This window comes from Canis aureus, chromosome 16 (assembly GCF_053574225.1).
Source record: "Canis aureus isolate CA01 chromosome 16, VMU_Caureus_v.1.0, whole genome shotgun sequence".
Classification (NCBI taxonomy): Eukaryota; Metazoa; Chordata; class Mammalia; order Carnivora; family Canidae; genus Canis; species Canis aureus.
This window is the reverse complement of record NC_135626.1, coordinates 31,238,732-31,251,113: the sequence shown is the minus strand read 5'-3', so window position 1 is coordinate 31,251,113 and position 12,382 is coordinate 31,238,732. Positions and strand designations below refer to the sequence as shown.

Genomic DNA, 12,382 nt, shown 5'->3' with positions numbered 1-12,382 from the left:
AAGCTCTGATTTATTCTAAAGAATTTCAAGACATTTTTAATAGACTTTCAAAATTTCAAATGAACAGAGTATTTTGAGAATGTAGTTTGTTTTCTTTTATTGTGAGAGAAGGCACAACTTGGATTTCTAGATTACAGAAAAAATAATCCCCCTTTGCCTAATTGCTGGTCATCTGATCTGGTCATCTGATCTTTATCTACAGCTTATTCTTGATCCTTCATCTACAGCAAGTGTCCTTGTACTTGCCACATACAAAGAAACCCTCCTTGTCTGTCTGGTCCCTCTTTAAGGGAATCATTTAATAGACCTGTAACGCCATCATACTCATACAAAAGGCAGTGCCAGGTGTTTCTGTATTATGAGGATGACACAAAAACTACACCCTTTTCTAGTGCAGCTATGAGTCATCAGGGAAAGAGTTGGGACTCAGAGCTAGATCTTGAATCAGACAGCTGTGGCTATGAAATTTAGATCTGAGAAAAGGGAGATTGTAATAACATGTACCTCAGAGAATTAAAGGAAATAATTTATGTAGAAATACTTTGTAGACTGTTAGCACTAATCTGTTATTGTTGGCCTGACAACTTTCTTTTTCTGTACTGGGAAAATCATCTCATGAACATGGCCCTACTCTCCTTTGAGCCAGACTGCATTGGATAGGAACAGACATGAGTTTTGTATCCTCCTCAACATTTTCTGGCAAGTTTTTTGCCTTCCATGCTGTCTGCAGATCATGTCCACGTGTACTTCCTAGCCTACACTGATGTTAGCCTGAAATGGTTGGAGTAACAAAACTCTATTTAGCCATACAGCCAGGGAGGAGGAGGAGGAGGAAGGAGATGGGGGCAAAGAGAGGGGACCAAGAGGTTAGAGAATAAAGGAAGTTTTTAAATGATGCTATGCCAGAGACAAATTATCTCTATAGAGGAGCTTTTCTCAAGCTCTCTCACACTTAGAAATGTTTTTGTTCAGTCCTACAGATCAGAGATCAAGTAGAATACAAACACATGAGGAGATGGCATGTTAAAGCTAATGCCAACAAGAAGTTCCCAAAATGTGGAGACCGAGATGAAGACTCTACACTTCAATAGTGAAAGCTGAACAACTGTTAGCTATGGTATTATGAATCTTGTGTATTTTAATATTCTCCAACAGTAAGAGGTAACTAGCCCAGCATAAATTGTGTGAGTTAAGACCTGCCTGAAATCAGAAGCAACCCCTCCTTAAGAATAGTGAAAGAAAGCCAAATAGGGACACCATAAGCACATTAACTTTTCCTTAGTGAAGAGGATTAGAACTTAACCTTAGAATCACCTTATAAAAAACACATAAAACACTTTATAGAATTTAATTTGATTTATATAGAGATGGTTATGCTTCTAGAGTGAGTTTTGCTGCCTGACCTGAGTTAAAAGCAAGTAGTAGTCAAAAATCTGGTATCCAGAATTGGCAAAGGAAGGAGCCCTATCAATCCTAACAGAATTATGCCATCACGTATTTTTCTATCTAGTTTTGCCACATTTTGTGCTTACTGTGAAATGTTTTTCCAACTCTTCTTTTCAAGTATTGTCAGAAGAAACTACTAGACTTTGGAATTTTCAAATCATGGATGTTCATGGTTTGGTGCAGAGTGGTGTCATAAGAGGATTATTTTTCAAATAACATAAACTCAAAATCCTACAAATGAGAGCTCTCAGTAAGAATTATTGAGAGAAGGAAAACTATTTTCTGAGGGGGTATGGCCTCTTTGATGAGTACATCCCACCTTTGATCCTGATATCAACCATATACATTCTCCAAAGACACTACTTTTATTGGGATAGACTAGAATTCTTAAACACAACTTGAATAAAATTAAAGAATTAGCAAAACACAAATGAAAGCACACAAATGTAAAAACAAAATCAGCTTAGAATCCAGTGAATTTAACAGGCATAGTTCTATACACAGAATTTTTTTAAAAACTAGTTAGAACTGGATTAAAATTCTGGCTCTATTATTAGCCATGCAATATTGGAAAAATTTCCATGAATATAATTTCCTCGACTTAAAAAAATTACAGTATTTTTTCATGTTGTATCACATGGTTAAGTCTCCCAATAATAGCTGAATAATCTAGAGGTTTACATTTGATCTAAAATAGGCTAGTCAAATGCACTCTTCTAACAACTGGTAAATTTTTCATTGAGACACAAAGATTGAAAGTGTGAAGTACAGTAACATTTATACCATTGAAAAGACCATAAACTCCTACTTCTGAGATACTAGGGGCTTTTTTTCCCCTTGCTCTTCTATAGGTATGCTTATTTCCTATGACCCTATGAGATACACAAGAAACCTCCCAATAATTGTCTATGGATTTTTGTGTGTATGTGGCCTTAGTAGCCATAACTTGCTTTCTGATTCTTTTGATTCTTGTAATCAGAAGAATGTTGAATCAAAAAGATATTAGGAAGAATATTGCTACAAGTAAAAAAAAAAATTTTATTAAAGTCCAATTTGCCAACATATAGTATAACACCCAGTGCTCATCTCATCAAGTGCCCTCCTCAGTGCCTGTCACCCAGTTACCCCATCCCCCCATCCACCTCCTACAAGTAAAAGTTTCTGAAGTGAGGAATTGCAATAGCCCTCCCATGATCCTGAGCTGGGAAGCCTATGATGTAATGCCACAGCAGTTGATTCAACAACTCTTGGTTATCCAGGCTGTGATCCAGGCTGGCCCACTGAATCATCAGATCTTAGAGAATCACTAGAAGTGATTAACCTAATTCAGGATAGGATCATGAATTCAACCCTAGGACCTTTGAATCTGGGGGAGAAAGAATCTTTCTAGTGGCTAATGAGGACATGGAATGTAACACTGGAGCTGCTAGTGGCACTCTTGACACCTTAGAGAACCTGCCTAAGAAGGAATCAACAATAGAAAAGCATAACCAAGAAATAAGGGGAATGGCACTTTGCTTGAGGACTTGGATCTAACCAGGCCTAAATTATCATCTTGATACTAGTCCCTGCAGTCCTCTAAATTCTTTATAAAAAGAACTTCTTTGACGTACTAGATAATTCTATGACTTGTTAAAAGCTTTTAGCCACTAACAACAATGCTGGCTGAAGAAACTTGACAATACCATAACAATCTGGACATATGTGCAACTGCTATCTTTCAAATGATAATGTATAAGTGTTTAAGTATCTAAAGGATTTTTAGAGGTTTGGGGTTGTTTTTATTTTGGATTTAGCCCCACTGCCTAAATGCCTTGGCCAAACTTGATGAGCTTGAGTTACCTCATTCATACATAGGTGATTCCATAAAAAAAGAAGGTCCATCTCCTCTGGTAAGGTAAGAGGACCTACACCAGCCTGTCTACTACGCCTGCTGGAAATGACTGTCTGAACAAGTGTTTTCTCATCTTGTCAGAACAAAAAATGACCCAACTTTTTTGAGGAATGAGGACCACAGATTGTCGGGACACCTTCACCATTTACTTGGCCATATTGGTGAGATTCTATTGACTCTTAATTATCCTCTTGCTGGAATGCTTTATTTTGTTTCCTGTTTCTAAGAAAGACAAGTGGTTGCCTTAAAGCTTGCTTATAGTTTATCTGAATTAAGTGATTCTATTTCTATTCTACTTATCTAGGAGAAAAAGAATATGTTCCATTTCCCCGTTTCTGAAATTAGAAAATTTGTTTCTAATACCACTAATACATAGGCTTATGGCCTAGATTTTTCAGGCACAGGAGCCATTAAATTCCCATTGGCTCCAACCAATTTGAATTTTCTGTAACTTACTACCAAGAGAGCCTTGACTAATACACTACCTGACCCGCAACATTAGGCTTATCTAGCCTTCTAGTCCTAGACAAGCCTGAATAGGATCTGTGTTTTCATCCTCATAGCTCCTTTGCTGATGAGTCTCCTGTGTTCTAGTCTTCACTCATCCCAGTCTTTATAGGAACAATGTAGTACATTAAAGTGCCCACTAAAGTTATATGTATAATGTCAACCCAAATCAATATTAACACAGATTGGTTTTAAACATACATATTTTGATATTCCTAAAAATATTGTCCACTTAAGGGTAGGAATGATACCCTATTTGTCTTTATATGCTCCATATCTAGGAAAATGCTAGACACTGATGCTACTTGCATCAATTAATGGAGATGAAATGAATCAGAAAAATTCAGGCAGTGGGGAGAACTGAAGTGGGTGACTGCTGATACAGAGTCCCTGTAGGCTATATAAAAATGTTGCATGAGAAAATTCTTTTTCTAAGTCCAAGGCAAAAATCATATCGATGAAGCGCTGTAAGAAGAAAATGGTACACTAGAGGCTGTACATAAAATTTGAAGCCCTAGGGAAGGTAGAATTGTCTGTGCTGGTTTAGGAGGAAAGAGAAAGACTACGATTTCAGAAATCATATTGGAAGAATCTGGACACCCTCAAATAATCATAGTAATCCAGCAGGGATAAGGCTTGGTTCTGCCCTGTTACGGAGGCTGCCATGTACATAATGTTCCCAGGGTTCACAGCAGTCGCCGGACAGTCAAAGGAGTCATACCCAAGGAAGGACCATGACTCCTTAGAGGGATGATCCCACCTCTTGTACATGCTTCATTCTTTATTCCATACCCAAGTATCTAAAGCAGAGGAGGTGAGGGAGGGAACAGTAAGAAAGACTTCTGAATAAATAATTTTTAAAGCCTGTGTTAAGAAAAAACTCTAGTCCATAGATAGTCCTAGGAGCAGCTTCTCTGTAACTGAACTAAAGGTTGCCTTAATAGTTAGACTGCTTGGAACAATAGGGAAACTAAGTTGTTTTAGTCCTATCAGCAAAATGGACACAACACTACCTACCCTGTTTTCCTAGAGTTATTATAAGGCCCAATGACAAAATTAACTTATGCATATGAAAGCACTTGGTAAATCTGAATGAGTTTCTTGATTACAGGTTTTATTAATGTCCTTCCTTATGCCTAGATTGTGTGTCCTGGCTTTTAGGGTTGGACACTGTGTAAGTCAAGCACCAATTCTGAATTGTTAGTGGAAGCTAATTGCTGCAAACAACAGCCCCCAAATCACAATGGCTTATCACAATCTCTCACTCATGTCACACTCCATAATGGGTGAGCAAGTGATTTTTTTTTTAACCCAGTCCCTTGTATCTCATGGCTTCACCCAACTCTGGGTTCATGGAGCCATCTCTTCTCTACCAGAAGATGGAAAAATAGAGGACAGCCTGTGAGAGAATTTCATGGGCAAATGCACACTTCTGCTCACATTCTCTCATACAGAACTCCATCATGTTATTGTACCTGACCACAAAAGGATCTGGAAAGAGTAAGCATGTTGGTACCCAAAAGGAAGAGCAGAATGTAGATTGTGAGCTCTAGATCACAGACACTCAGCCAAGGTACTAATGAACTTATGAACTTCTCCATATTCTATTACATGAAAAGATCCAACCCATCTATGTATTCCCACAGCTTCTGGTTTAGAGACCCACTATAAATCCTAATTAAATATACTATAATCTACTTAAATGCAGGAACTTTTTATCACTTCAGTCCCACAATGCTTAAATATAGAGGGTACTCAAAATATGCTAGTTGAAACGCTAGAACTAGTCAAGTCCTTAATTCCACCTAACAAAATATTCAAGTCCAAAATTATCTGTGGTTTCTTAAACACCTCCCACAACTCCAAGTTGCTGGCAAGAAATGGTTGCCTAGCCACAAAAGTTATACTAAAACTTAGGGCTTTCTCCCTCTTTCAAAACCAGAGACTTTCATGACTAACACTGAGTTTAATACATAGTAGCACTAATTATAAATGTGGTGAGTAAGCAAGTGCATGAGTAATTGTGTGAGCTAACAGGCTACAGACCCACGAGCTTTATAAATTAGGTGAGTTTGCTATTCAATCATTCAAACATTTGAAAATCAGAAATTTCAGTTTTCAGTTTTTAGACCTCTAATTGTCTTGTAGGTTTTTTGGTCTTGATCCATGTGGGTCTATTTATCTAGTTCCCTGTTAACCTGGTAGAAGATAAAGATACCAGTTTTAGTCCTTGACTGAACACTAAGTCATTATATTTTTGAGCAATTTTGCAGTTCCCAGGACTGCCACCTCTCCCTCCTTGGAGTCACAGCCCTTATTTGTCACTCATTTGAGACTTTCTTACCCGCTAGCTATACCAGCTTATTGTCTTATTAGTGTCATCTTTCCAATCATCAATTCTTCATCTGGGGAGGGCTTTTCTTCTCAAATCAGTTGGAAACAGTATACAACTATGGCCCATATGTTCTTTGCTATTTCTAACAGTCACTTTTGCCATACACAAAGAACAAATAAATATTCCTGAGATTCACAGATGAACCTGTTCTACATGCAGCAGACACTAGCTCTGACCATGTGTCAGGGGTAACACTGAAGTATACATTAAGTCATAGCCCCTGACATCCAATAGCATCATTTAGTGGGAAAATAAAGATACTAAAAATTACCTACTATTCTATATAATAAGAGTTATAAAAGGATAAAGTAATATATAAAAGAAGTGAAGAAACTTAATAAACTGTATAGGTTAAAAAAAAATCCCAGCTCCACCACTATTGGCTGTGTGGCTTTGGCAAACTACTTAATCTCTCCTACCTTCAGTTTCCTCATCTGTAAAATTTTAATAATGATATTTACCTCATAAGTTTGTAAAGAGGATTAAATGTGTTAACATATGTAAAATGGTTAGAATTGTACCCAATTCCAATAAATACCTAATGTATTTAGTACATTAGTACAATGTATTTAGTACACCTGATTAGTTATTACTACTGTTTTTTATAAAGTACAGTGAAGATACGGTAGGTGATGTGCCTAAATCAAGGTGTATCTTAAATGAGTATATATTTTCAAGTTTTTAAAAGTAAGATGGTTCTGGAGGTAGTTTAAAAGGCTCTGTGTTAAAAAAAAAAAAGGCTCTGTGTATTTCCAAGTATTATTATTTACTGAATTAGAATTCTGTTGTTCTATCCTTAGATCTCAGATGAAGCCAGTATAACTTATCAAAACTCAGTTTGTACTGCCCAAATACATTGTATTTATCTGTCATTGGAATGGATCTGATAAGCATCAGAATTACTGAATTCTTTCTGAATTACTACTGCAGCATGCTAACTCATGAAGTCTTCCAGTTACCAAGCAAGCAGACTGCTTTCTTTGCTGTTTGAGATGCAGAGATTCAAAGGTGAGATTCAGAGCTGAGTCGTTTGTAGAACTGGCAGGCTAGTGAGACTCCTGGGTATCTAGTCATATGATTTTATGGTATAGGATTATAGTTAGGGGGAAGAATCTAGAGTGAGGAGGCTTGAATCAATGACAGAGGAGAGAATTTGATATGGAGGGAATTGCTTGGCATCTGTCTCCCTGCTGGCCAAAGGATTTTAAAATCTGATAGAGAGATATTGCATCCAGAAGATCTGATAAAGGATAGGTGATATTCTGGGAACAAAATGTGCTTTTTCAAATGTTATGAAATGAGACAGAATTGGAGTGCCATTTTCATCACACCATGCCCACCACCAAACCCTTGTTCCACTGCCACATACCCAGGGTACTTTAAGTTCCCTCCTAGCACAAATGGCATCTAATCCCCTGAGGCACATTGTAATGAGAGTCAGGGTGGGGCAGCTACAGAGCCAATCAGAACCTCTACTAGAAATTCTAGCAGAGTACATGAGCAAACTTGTTTTGGGGCACATGGGTACAAGTGCTCATATGCTAGGGACTCTCAGAGGGAACTAGGGGAGTTTTTAAACGGTACTATAAATCTGTAAAATGGGAACAATCTGCATTTACCAAGGGAGAACACAACCTTAGCAGAAGTATGCCATTTTCACTACCTAGAAGCAACAAGAGTGGGATTCAAATTCACTTCTCTATCCAAGGATCCATTCCCTTTTCAGAGTATCATATTGCCAAATTATTTCATATTGTGGCCATAATACCATAATAGTTACTTATGGGGAACAAAATAAAGAGAACAAAAAAGAACTGTAGACCTTCATATTACTCTAAATTACTACATTGTCCACTATTTCTGCTACGATCTGGAACACACACATACCCAATACCCACCCCACAACACTTCTTTGTACCAGAGGAAGTGTGTCTTAACTTAATGAAGTTATATAATTACTTAATAATTTAAAAAAATAGACTTTCATTTCTATGTTACCTACCCACTTGGCCAAGATGAAAGCCGAGAAGTAAATCACACTAGGATCAAGGTAGCTGAGGTAGTGAAAAGACAGAAGTTACATCTTACATGTGCTTCTCCAAATCTGAATCCCTCCATCCCCAAATGGCAGGAATGCTTAATTAAATCCATATTTTTTAAACACTCCAATCTTTTTTAATGTCATTATTTTTCATCTTTTGCATCTAGGTAAATACTCCTATTTTGGCACGAGAAAGAGAAGGCGGATTCCAGAAACCGTTCTGCTGCTAGGAGACCTAAAGGCCTGAAAATGAGTTTTTGACAAATTGAAGAAGCCACCTCCTTGCCCTGCTCCTAGACAGCATGGTATTTCATAAGGTAGCCTTATCCCTTTCCACTGTACCCCCTGGCCTAACCCAGACTACACTGTTCAGTGCTCTCTCTGGAACCCTCTTATGCCCAGAAAACTCCTATTTCAACGTGCCTTGGAATCATCCAGGACAGTTACTGTGACCAAAGTAGTTTTTTTAAATAGAAGGCCAACCAGTTATTTGGATTTGTATCTCCCAATGATCAGTGCTGCTTTGCAACAGAAAGCAATTTCTCTGCTTTATTAAGCACCATTCTTTTATGCTGACCATATACACTGTGAGTGAAAAGACTCCTTCCAAATATGGCTCCAAACAGTTGATTAAAAAGATTTAGGTATGATCTTGCAAGGTTAGGTATTTCTATACACTCAGCTTTAATTTGGAATTATATCTTCATTTGACTCAAGAGATTCTCTTTAATTTCATGATTATAAAAGACCTCAGTTCTCCCATATGTGCCCAAATTAAGCTAGGAAGACTTGAAATTCACCACCATATGGAATTAGTTTGTCCTTCCTCTGGGTTCCCATGACAGTTCAAACTTGTCTTTAGTTTTATATTTATTAGGTATCTTACGTATTTATATCTTTCTTTACGTGTAGCCAGTAAATGCCTGAAAGACAATATACTTTAGTCATCTTTTTATCCCCAAAGCCTAACCCAGTGCCCAGCAAGTAGCTAATAAGTACCCAGTATAGATGCAGTCAGATTAGAATTTTTCATGTCCATGATAACTACTTTATACCCTCGGGCACTGATTGTACTACCACATCTCATTTCTTTCCCATTTATACCTCATGTGCATCTTCTCTTTACTCCATGAACCAGCACAAGCCTGTCACACAGCCCTGCCTGAAACCACAAGAAAATAACAGTTCTAAGAAGGAGGACATTGAAAAATGTTTACAAAGCTAACAGACATGGTATTGAGATTTTCCTGCTTCTTTACCTGTATATCCCATTTTTCCTCATGTTTATTCAAGCTCAAGCTCTCCATTACCTGTTCTAGTAAAAAGAAGTGATAGCACACATAATTCAAAATAGAAGATCATCTAAATAGTCCCCTTTTCCTTTTGGGGAATGTATCATACAAAAACAAGGCTTTAGAGATATGAGGCTGACATCACACTCCCTATTTACAAGATGACCCTGAATAAGTCATTCAATGTTCCCAAAACTGTTTCTTTGCCTGCAGTGCTAACCTTTACTAGCCATAAAATGAGTGTCTGGATCAGACAAGTCAGTCTATATTCTGCAAATCATAAAATGCAACACATATCTAAGATTGTGTGATCACATTTGGAATGGATTACCTAATGGCAAGGAGTGATGAAGAAGTTGGCATCAGGTTAAAAGTTGGTGCTCTGCCAAGCAAATATTAAAATAAGTTTACAGTTCCCAAAACTAAACCAAGTGACAGTGTGGAAAGGCAGTCCAGTTACATATTAGGTACAGGGATAGCTGACTAAGGTTATAAAAGATCCATGACTGATCCACTATGTGGCTGTTTCCTCTGCAGATAATCAAGAGTTGAGTGACTCACATCAAGGGCACACAACGGCACCTTGTACTACCGTTACCCATATGGTAGAAAACGAAGGTTACTTGTGCCAAATGCAGATCCAATTAAAACTTGGAAAGGTTGCTCCATTATCACATTTGCAGCCATAATTAAATTTGTGAACTGAGAAGAGCTGCCAAGCTTGCCTCTCTGCTTTGGAAGGTGGGACATCTGTTAACATTAGTATGGACATGGAGCATGGGGAGTAAGTCACAAAAATTCTGCTTCAAAATGAACATTCAAAATAAACTATAGTTTAAGGCTCTGAACACTAAGCCTTCTATTGTTTAATGTGCCTCTGTTTACCTGTTACCTTTTTCAATTCATGATTTTTTAATATAAATGACTTTCCCCTGCCATTGCTCATTTCCAAAGTCAAGGTTTTTAAGGATTAATATTCATGTCTGATCACACTTTCAAGAAGGAAGTTGATCTATGATCAGAATCAAGCAGCTTTAAGGAGGACCCTTAGTATTCCCTATGGAGCTACTAGAGAATGCTGGAATTGTATACGACTTGATTCAACCACCTATAGAAGGCAGCAAAACTGGAAGGCTCTAAAGCATGCAGTTAAGTAATAATGTATTTGTAGGACTTGTTATAGTTGACAAAATGTTTATATTCACAAATTATCTCAAACTGGACAGTAATCTAATGTGGTAGTTTACTTGTATTCTCATTGTGCAGGAAAGTAAGAATCTGAAACATCAAGTGAAATGCTGGTAATTTCACAGTTGACTGGTAAAGAAAAGAGGAACAGAATACAGGTTTAATAATCCTACTCTACATATGTATGTATTTCCCTTATAAACTATATAAATACAAGTCAACAGAGTCATTCACCTTGCTCCCCACCCCATATAAAGAACTAAATGTTTTCATCCAAACAATTTTTTCAAGATTATGACACTGAAGTCTACTTTCTGCCCATCAGGATGAAACCCTAACGTGAACAATGTGAACCAAAGTAATGTTCTCAAAATATTGATAAATCCTGCATTGGACTATAAAGGAAACCAGAAAGTATCTGGGCCCTAATGTGTACGGTACCAAAAGGGGAAAGAGCAAAGTGTGGTAGAAAGAGCTCTAAGTGGGAGGCCTAAGTTCTGGTTCTTATGGCACATCCTTCACTCATTTTAGCATTGCTTCCACAGGAGAAGACATGTAGCTAGAGAACTACCCCCCTGAGATCCTTTTCAGGCTTAAAAACTTCATGACCTCCTGTGAAGGACACTGAGCTAGAACTGCCACCTTATATGTTTCTGATATACTGTCATCTGAGTTTGAATGACACTAAGCTCATGCAGGCTTCACACTCACCAACGTTTCCCCTATAGTAATTCAGCCCCCAGACTCTCTCACAAATTACAGTCCATCTTAAGTGGTTGTAAACCTAGGCAAGGGAGCAAACAAATTGCCTTTGTGGTTAATGACATGACAGCAAGAGACCTCAGCACAGCAATTTATATAGAAGGATTCTCAGAAGAGAATGCTGTCTACTAAGCCTGAACCGGAGATTTCAGTGGTCGTTTTGATGCAGGAAGGCCCGGTCTGAGGACCCAGAAGGTGCCCCGCAGGACCAGCTGAGAGGATCCCTGGCTACATATTGAAAAGAAATAAAACACAAGCCAACAAGGAGTGAAAGCAGAGTTTTATGAAGGTATAGAGTGTGCAGGTACCGACAGAGTATCTGGGAGATTCAGAAAGAAAAAAGGGTCCCGTATTTGCTTGGGGTCTGAGATTTTTACTGAGGATTGTGGTCTGGTGCATGTATCCTCTCAGGCATCCAGGAACTATTTAAAACAAGGATGAGGGCCCGGGTGTCCTTCATAAGTCATTTATTCCTTGGAGCCAGAAGTTCTTGGCATTGATATGTCTAGAGCCAGTGGTCCAGAATGCACATATGAGATCATTCTCACCTTCTTTAGATGTCATAGATTCTAAAGAAATCATTAATCCTTTGTCCCTTACAAGGAGGACATACACTATGTGCATTCTGAGGCATGTATAAAGTGGGGGTGCAGACCCTAGCAAGCACAGAAGCAGGAAAAGGAGCAAAAAGCAGAATGGGGTATGGAAAAAGAAAATTCTGAGAATCTATAACTAGAATCACTATGTAAGATTAGTGAATTCTAGAATTATTATTAATTTTATATATACACACATACATATTTTTATTTTACATGTTTATATATATATGAAGGTATGCTTGTTTATACATATAAAGT

General features: G+C 37.8%; 1 long non-coding RNA gene across 3 annotated transcripts in view; it reads right to left on the bottom strand.

The window, feature by feature from the left end:
* Positions 1 to 12,382, bottom strand: part of LOC144285308 (uncharacterized) — a 135,892-nt gene that overhangs the window by 28,558 nt on the left and 94,952 nt on the right. For all 3 annotated transcript variants that reach the window (XR_013353616.1, XR_013353614.1, XR_013353615.1), the window contains exons 2-3: positions 9,388 to 9,445; positions 8,245 to 8,296 (exon numbers count right to left, since the gene is read on the bottom strand). This is a non-coding gene — a long non-coding RNA (uncharacterized LOC144285308). The remainder of the gene's footprint in view (positions 1 to 8,244; positions 8,297 to 9,387; positions 9,446 to 12,382) is intronic.